At 33.7% G+C, this 9,558-nt stretch overlaps 1 pseudogene; it reads right to left on the bottom strand.

Moving 5' to 3' along the window:
• Positions 1–1,741: 1,741 nt before the first annotated feature.
• LOC105458084 lies at positions 1,742–9,211 on the bottom strand (annotated as a pseudogene).
• Between the last annotated feature and the right edge of the window lie 347 nt (positions 9,212–9,558).

The following is a 9,558-nucleotide window of genomic DNA, read 5'->3' as shown; positions in this document are numbered from 1 at the left end:
ATCTTTAATACAATGAATTTTGTCCAGCTGAAATGTAATTATGAGTATACCAATTGGCCATATGGTTTTACATTTAATTGCAAAAAGTAAATTGAATTTCTCTATTTATACTTCAGCAATAAAAGTACTTGTACTTGAATACTCAAATTTCTGAGCAACTTGAGGTACAAATTTTGATGTGCAATGATAACTTTCACGATATCTTACGTATCCTCAAAGAATTTTTTTAGACCGTTAACAGCGTATTTTCTTTCTCATAAATATGCACTTTTAATATCTTGAGTTGAATTTGTACACTATAATATACATTGCCGCGCATTTGAGTAATATATGAAAGATATTTGAACCAGCATCGGTAAGAAACTGAGAAGACAAAACGTAATTTTCACGTATATATAGCCTACAGAGCCTAATTGTTGTGATGTGATTTTTGGCTATTAGTATTACTGGCAAGTACTGGATGATGCTCTGGGATTCCATGGGGTATAATATATATGTATTCACGACACGCTGCGACCATGTGGAGGGAATAAATGAGCCTCACTCTCTAAATTTTCTGAAGTGAATCTCACTTCAAAAGATAGAAAATACTGTCACTCGGCCACTTGAGTGGCAAGATTTTTACTCTTTTGAAGTGAGATTCACTCCAAAAGAGTGAAAAGTCACTCCAAAAAATTTAGAGAGCACTCTAGTGAAAAATGATACCTTCTTCGATATCAATTTGATATCAAAAATATTTTATTAAAGTTATATCATTTACACATTGATTTCGATTCAATCATGTCCGTAATTTTGAATACTTTTCGATGTTGAAAAATCCACTTCTGTAACATATATTTATGAAAAATGTTTTACAAATTATGGCAGAGGTCCGCCATAATTTCTAAAATATTTCTGTAGGCAACAATTAAACAAATCTACATCGAATTACTATTAATATGATATTGAATTAATATGATATCGAATTAATATCAAAATCATCGATATTGATATTGCATCGATATCGATCAATTCAATAAGTCGAGTCTTTAAATAAATTTAAAAAGTTTTATTTCCTAATTTAGAATTATCTAAAATTTGGGTTATCTGAAGTTATTTAAAGTTTTAATAAAATATCTTAGCTATAGTATAAATATTAAATTTTTAAGAAATATACTTAATTTCAGTACATAATAAATTTTGTTATTAAGATACAGTAAAATAAATTTTTCTCCATAAATTTGTAACTCATTTTTTTATATCGATTATAAATATAAATACATTTATATAAGAATTTATTTATAACAATTTTATAAATATTTTTTACTATGTAAATAAAAAACATGTATAACAACTTATTTGAAGTTAGTTTCGTGTATTGATATTTAAAAAAGGGGCCATTGGATGGTGCCATGCCTAAGCGAGCAAATTTCAACCGCCAATATTGGTTAACTTAAATCGTTTATAATTTGAAAAGTATTATAGCCTCGACATTTTTGTATTAGGATTTTCGACTCAAAATTATCTCAGGAACACGTTATTAAAAGGAAATGCGGTAGAGATGGAACACTCTGTGTAAATGAATTTGTAATGCGTTCTTATTATAAATGTAGGTATATTATATTCTGATACGTATTATATGCTACATACTATATTATACAGTACGCAATTTATGGAAAATGTATACGTTATTAATATAATATATATTGTATACGTTATGACAAGAAAAGCAGTTTTCGTGGAAGATTTTACTAAAGATACTTTACTTTAGGTAATCTGCCTTCTTTATGGCAAACTCTTTCCGTAAAGCCCAGAAAGCAGGCATACTTGTATCTAGTGGTAACATTTGAAACGGTAGCGGTTTGCTCGTAGCACTATCCGATGGCCTTCTGAGTTGGATGTACACATGCGCCGGCTCTTTCACTTGTTGTGTATAGTAGCTAGGCGTTCTGAATGCTATTGCCGTCTACGAAGAACAGTATCAATGCAGACAGTGCAGTGACAAACAAATCCTAGTTTTTACTTATTGCATTGCAACTGTTATAATGGTTGCGTATAGCGGAAAAAGTTTTGCAACTAGTATAAGATTTTTGAATATGATTGACTTTTGTCTATAACCTTCACGGATCTAAATAGTATAAACCGATCAAATTAAAGTCTTACAACTTACAACAGTTGCAAAGCTGCTTTTTTTCTAGATACAGCCATGTAATTAACAATTTACATATGCAACTGTTCCGATAATCAAGTCTGTCAAAAACATATCTTGTAAAATCTTGCAAATTTTATTGGCAAGAAAGATATAAATTTAATACAGAATTTATCAGATGTCGACAATATGGTAGCAAATATATAACAAAATCTGCTGACATAATTTGACAGCAATTTGGTGGAAAAATACGATCAAATGTATTTATATCACTGGGCAGTAAATTGTCATCAAAAACCAAGATTTGCGTCTGTCGTTTAACAAAATTCTCGCCAAAAACCAAGCAAGCTTTTTTACGTAGCGCTATCAAACGACAAATTGTCGTCAAAAATCGTGCAAGCTTTGCGTAGCGTTGTCTGACGTCAAATTGTCCTCAAAAACTGTGCAAGTAAGCAGAATCTTCGCTATCACTGAATACTTATAAGATTGCCGCTAGATAGTATTTGTTGGTATTTATTTTTAACATTTCAAATCTATTAAGCTTTCTATATAATCTGTTGGAATGAATGGCGCTTATGTATAGTTTGAATGTTTATCCAGCGCGGGCTGTGCTATTGTGAGACCACGATATTTTGTTTTGGCTATCTGCAGCACTCCTTGTACTCGCATCATCGGTTGCACTCGACGTGTATTTGCTCGATGTGTATCGCTTGTAAAAATATATTGCTTTATCTTAATTCTTGTCGTGTAATAACTCCTGTGTATAATCGCTCTTGTAATTCCCCGTTCCGTTGCGCAAGCATAAGAAACATACGCCAACGTAATCAATATCTAATCGAAGCTTAAACATGTCATAATTATTTATGCGTTATTCATGTGTGCACTTATCACAAGATATGAATGATAATGTTTTTGCATCAAAGAAGCTAACAATGAACATATAAAGTACTTAGAAAAATGGTGTAACAAGGAAGTCGCTGGAACAAGGGCAAAGATACTAATTGTGATATCTTTAGATTAAAATAGTCTCGAAATCGAATGCTTTAATGTAAAGTATTAATTCTTAGTAATAAAACAGTTTAAAATTATATCTTTAAAATAAAATTGAAAAAAAATAAAATTAAACGTTATTTTCAAAAATTTTTTAAATATCAATTACGTCATAATTTGTCGTCAGGCTACGTTACGCAAAACTTGCTCGATACTTACCGTCAATTTGTCGTTAAACAATGTTATACAAAGCTTGCGTAGTTTTTACTGACAATTTGTTGTCAGATAGCCCTACGCAAATCTTGCCCAGTTTATAGTGACTATTTGCTGTATAGTTATGTACGCAAGCTTTGCTAGCAAAACACGATCCTATTGCTGACACAGACAGCACTGAATTTGTCGCCAATCTTTGAGCGAGTTTGATGCCAACTTGGCGACAATTTGCTATCAATTTGCTTACTGGGTATATTCTTGTTCACTTACTTGTTTATGTACATGCGATGGGTGAAAATCGCCATATCCTTCCCAGACTAATTGCCCATTTTGCTCCTCAAAAAATCTTACTTGTATATCGTCTTTCGTGACTTTTTCACACAGCAGAATCATATTCATGCCACCAGCAACTGTTGCGCAGCAATGGCTTAATTTGCAAATCACAAGATCTGACATTGCCTCTGAAACAACGTACTTACTTATAGACATCGCAAGTAGAAAGGAGTTGGTTCAAAATTGCCTACAAGCGTACAGAAAAATTAACTATGTCATTCGATAGTTTTATAGTTTCTACATGAGAGTTGAAAAAGTTTTAATAGGCATAAGGTGTAATAAATATCAGTCGTTATGAAATGACAGGTCAAAAATCAAGAATACAACGCCTCAATTCTTTCAGAATCGATCTTCTTCTTTTGTGTGGCCCTACACATAGGGTAAATGTGGCCATTCTATTTCCAGACTTTCAACATGTATAAAAGGTAGACGTAAAAGGATAATAATTAGATCATAAAATTGATTTGAAAGATACCGAAATTGGGTAGAGGAATACGAAGCACAAGTGCGTAATTCACCCGACAGAAAAAAATTTCTGTTCAAAAAATTTTATAATGATGGAAAATTCGAACCGAGACGGAACACAGACTGACAGCCAAATCTTCGTTAAATCCTCGTTAAATTCTTCAATGCAATCAATATGCAATTTACGAAAAATGATACTACAATTCTGATAATGTAATCACTGCACGAGCGTTGAATGTATACGTTTACTTATCTCATCCTTGGGGTTTTTCTTTGGCGCTCGTCTTTATCTATCTGTTTTATGCTATAATGTAAGTTAATGGTGCACAATGTTGCTTAACTTCTTCAGGTAAATGAATTATTACATGTGAAAATAATGTACCATTTATTATTGTATTATATATCTTTCAATGTAGATATATGTTGGAAATATTGTATAAGTATACAATATTCCCTAACTGAAGATGGATTAAAGTTTTTAAATGAGTGTTAAATGGAGGAGTTGAATTTAATTTGATGTAATAAAAAAAGAAAGCCTTAAATATATTGCAGGTTAAATATATTGTCTTAGATTTTGAAGTCAGTTTACATTTTTAGGAACTAACAGAATTATTGATTAATCCAGATAATAATTAGATTAAAACGACCCCTGTTTTCCCATACGGCAGTATTCGCGCGGATATATGTATATTTCAGCCGATCCCAAGGAACGAAAGTAGGTCCGGAGACACGAGTCGTTTAATTAGTGAACATAATTTATTATTATTTCTTATATTACAAAACTGACGCGTGGATTTACAGTGTTTTTATTATTGGTCGCGCGAAGATATCGTTATTTTAGTCTCACGAGTTATAGTTAATTTTACTATAGCGAATATACGCGGGAGGCTATATACAGTTCGTATTTTAATACACGGCGAAAATTTATACGCAGCGGAAATTACAAGCGTTTCGTAAGCATTTCGAGATAGCGACGTTCGGCGTTTCGCGATCGGTGTTACGTGGCGGCAGGTCCATTCCGCGGCGCGTAGAAGCTTTATTACGACTAGCCGGCAAAAGCCTGCTCGAGACGGGCAACGGCTGCACCTCTGCTGCGTCGCAACAGAAAACTGAAAAGGAAAATTTACCGAGCCTAATGCTAGCCGGTAAAAGCAGGATCTAGGCGGGAAACATCTGCACATCCACACTTTATCGCACTTGGTCGGCAGGATTATAGAAGGATTCGTGCACACGAGCCAGCAAGGAGATAGGGTCGAGGCGGAAAACAAATTCCTTACCGACGTCGGTGCCAGAGAAATCGAAGCCGGAGCTGATTGCTGGTAATTGCCAGGCAAGGGCCGAAAACCAGATCTTAAATTTCTCGTCGACTACGGCGGATCGGAAGAGTCAGCGTCAAATCCGGAATTGTCCGGAGTTGGCCTTCAGGAAGATCTGTCGCCGAGACTGAGCGTCGCTCTTTATACTCCGATACGAATCGGGATTTTTTAGTGTATACACAACGTCGTGATATTAATTGTATAATTAATTGTTAATAAGGCACTAGGAAAAACCGTCAAAAGCAAAAGACGCAATCCGTACATGTGCGTATCCCGCGTCGCTTGTGCGCATACGCGTGGTACGTTGACGACCCGACGTGCGCGAATTCACACTTGAACGGGATGAGCGATATGGACGTCCGCAGGGGACAAAGAGGGGCATTTGTCCCCCCTGAAATCATACGAATATAAGAAAATTCTCAGAATATCAGAATTTGCTCTCTTACTTTTACAAATAATAAATATATTTGTCAAATGTGAGAGAGCTAAAATGCAACACAGATACACAACGTTTGGACATTTGCTCCTCGTGATAGTTCGTATTAAAAATTTGGATCACGCCCTCCTCTAGAAAAAATCCTGCGAACGCCCTTGATGAGCGATGAGCGATATCTAATGAAAGTTTTGCTTTTTTGGACGTTACATTAGAAAACAGAGTTCTCATTGGATATCACTTGTCCCTTATCGCGTTCAGTGTGAAATAGTACGAACACATGTTGCGCGGCGTGTTTTTAACAATAGATTAAAAAAATGGAGCGCTACTAGAGTTCCTTGCCACGACGGATGGCGATGCGTCGGAGTCGCGGAGGCTAGAATCGGCGGAACGGGAACTTTCTCAGAGGGGCCTTATTGTTACAGGATAATCATATTTCTGGAGGAAGAATAAACCCCTTATGCGGAATTATTTAAAACAAAAATTATGGAAAAGTTATTTAAAATTATGATTTTTCTCTTTATAAGAAGCCATAGATTTTTAAAACATTAAAAAATTTTTGAAATGCAAAATGAAAACTACGTCCTGTACTGAATAAAGTATTATTCTTCTTAATACGCACAAGGACATATCGTGTTCGAGAATTAAACAGAAAACTAAAAAATGCATATAAAAGAAAAAAAGCTAAAAAAATGAGAAAATTTACCAATATTAAAGAATAAATATGTACTATATACTATTTTAATATATTTTGTAATTCATTGTCATTTTGTAATTGTATGTAATATTAATAATACACTTTTTAAAACCGATTTTTTTCTTTAACATTTAATTTATTTCTCAATCTTTCCAGCGTTTAACATATAGTTAAATCTGACATGCATAAAAATGATAAAAAATCAATTTTTATTATTGCATAAGATAAAATAAGATTTGTTTTATTATTGTAAACATATATCTTTCAATGTCGATGATGTTGCAATAATGCAGCATGCATATTTACCAAAAACTATGCTACTTCTGGATAATGTAATTATACTTGCATTGAATGTATAATACGTTTGCTTGATTATGTCAGCGGGCTTTTCTCAATTTCGATGTTCGTTGTTGTTTGATATACTTCAAGTAAATGGTACACAATGTTGATGACCTTTACATATACAGATATAAAAAAAAAATAAACCGGAGTGATAGGGTGAATGAGAACGTTCGTCCAAACTTGGCGCTATCTTTAGTTGACAATCATCATTGCTGTTTTACAATTATATAATGGTGTTGGTGTCACAAACACTTTTGGACAATGTGTGATGCTTAATCAAATGGCATTATGAATGTCATGAATTTTTATGCACGCCTTAAGCAGATTGATCAGATTTATTAACTTTTTTATTCTGTACAATAAAATGTACTGCAAGCCGAATGTTTGGAAATGCAGATAAATTATATAACACACAAATCTGTGAAACAATCGATAAAAACACAGATAGATTATAATTTTGGTGTTATGAAATAATTATTGGATCAAAAGAATTATTGTTAAAAAAATATATATAATACATTATGGATATTTGAATAATCCTAAAAATGACAATTATTAAAAGTGTTTCCAAACTTTAGCCTGTACTGTATGTGTACGTATATTCTAAATTGAAAATATTATATATTTATATATTGATATTATATATTATATATTTTTCATACGTTTTTTTATATCATAAATGGGCTGTAACACAATCGGCTTGTCCTCAGCTTCTAAGAAAACTTGGAAACATAATCTCATCGCGTTGAGATCTATATTTGAGTCGAGTGTCTCCTGTGTTTGAAATCAGCTGCAACAATTCAGATTTTCTCATAACTATGGTTTATCTAAATTGATAAAGAAATAAATACGAAAAAAAAACCTGTACATACTTCGAAAGGGATCCACTCGTAACTCCTGACGCACTCTGAGAGCCTCTTTGATGTCCTTCTTTTTCACACACTGAATGCCCGGATTCAAGAAGGTAACAACCATATTTCCCGACGGAATCCCTACCGTACAAATACCTCTGAACATCTACCGACGAGATTGTATGGATGAGGTCTGTACGGGGCGTCCTTTGTTACGCAGGACACAACCACCATAGTGCGACCCTGGTAGCCCACGATCTGCAGGAATATTATAACAATATATAGAATCAAGAAGAGGAGGGAAAGGCTCACTAAACAACTTATTCGTATACTAGGGAAAGTTTTATTTTCCGGTGTACTGTTGATACCAGATATGCCGTTGATTGATTTGCCTTCCTGTTTATAGCAAAACCGTCGCGCTTTACTGGCCGGCTGCTCTAAAATCTCAACGTAGGGCTGCTGAATATGCTCGTTATCCATTGATAGATTCAGGATTGGTGGTTTAAATGACGTCATGACTAAAAGTAGTGTTCGTTGGATAAGCTATGGGAAACTACACTACAATATACAATACCAACAATGTGTGGTCAAGATATGAACGGTCAAACGGTTCTGATTTTAATAAAACTTTGTATACATAGATTACGTAAATGGGTAAATTTAGAAAACGTTAGTTGTGTGTTTGCTGTTCAAAAACGGGTTGAAATCATCTCTCATGTAAAGTAGCTTTCAGCCTTTTTCGTTATATATATTTTATAAATTATTCATATCAGAAAATTTTTATACAAAAGTTTTACAATAAAATGACCTCTATTCATCCAAATCAATAATATTTCTGGAAAATAATTATTAAAAAAAAATTATTTTTTATTCAAATTCTAAACGTTTAAAATAATTTAATATGACTGCAATTAAATTTGTAAAATTTAATTTTACAAATTTTTCAAATTTTGTCGACCATTGAATCAGTAATTTTAAATTTTTTAAATTTGAATTTAAATTCGTGTTTAGCAACTCCAAAAATGTGTCATATTTTGTGGAAATTTGTCTTTTAGAATTAAATGTGTCACTGAATGGATTCGTTAGATTAAGTAAGATTTTAGCGAGATTAGGTACAACCTTAAAACTACTCTTTTTCGAGACAAGAAACAAATTCCTCACCTCTGTCGATGCCAGAGAAATAGAAGCCGAAGCTGACTGCCAGTAATTATCAGGCAGGAGCCGGAAACGTCCATACCTCGAGTTTCTCGTTGGGGCTACGATAGATTTAAAGAGAACGTCAGATCGGAGTCGTTCGGAGTTAGTTCTGAAAAAGATCTGCTTCCGAGGCCGAACAACGTCGCTTTTTATACTCCGATTTTATAAGATTTCTATACGAAAACAAAGTAGCGCATGCGAAGCCAGCCAGCGGTCCAATATCGGCGCCAGTAATCGTCAATAGTCGGCAGTAATCGTGCCGCGACGAGGCTTTGAAGTTTTACGTCAAAGTTCTTATCTTCCCAGTTTCTTGCCGACGTATCTTGAGCATATTGTGTACTTTAGTATAGAGTAAACCCGGGTATATACGCCGCACGAGGATTTACGCCGCAGAAGTCAGAAAAAATAGAAGACGTAAAACTAATTTTCTCGCAACCACTCTGTTACATGCCTTTATGTTATATTAGTATTGTGTTGTGATTTCAGTTTTTTACTGTTATTATTTATAAAATTATTGTAAGTTAAATCGATTTATTTAATTTATTTTGCTCAGTATTATTGTAAAATCATTCTTAATCGGATAAAACTGTTAC

Source organism: Wasmannia auropunctata, unplaced genomic scaffold, assembly GCF_000956235.1.
Source record: "Wasmannia auropunctata unplaced genomic scaffold, wasmannia.A_1.0 LD334703.1, whole genome shotgun sequence".
Classification (NCBI taxonomy): Eukaryota; Metazoa; Arthropoda; class Insecta; order Hymenoptera; family Formicidae; genus Wasmannia; species Wasmannia auropunctata.
Note: the sequence above shows the minus strand (reverse complement) of the source record. Positions and strands in the feature narration are given on the sequence as shown.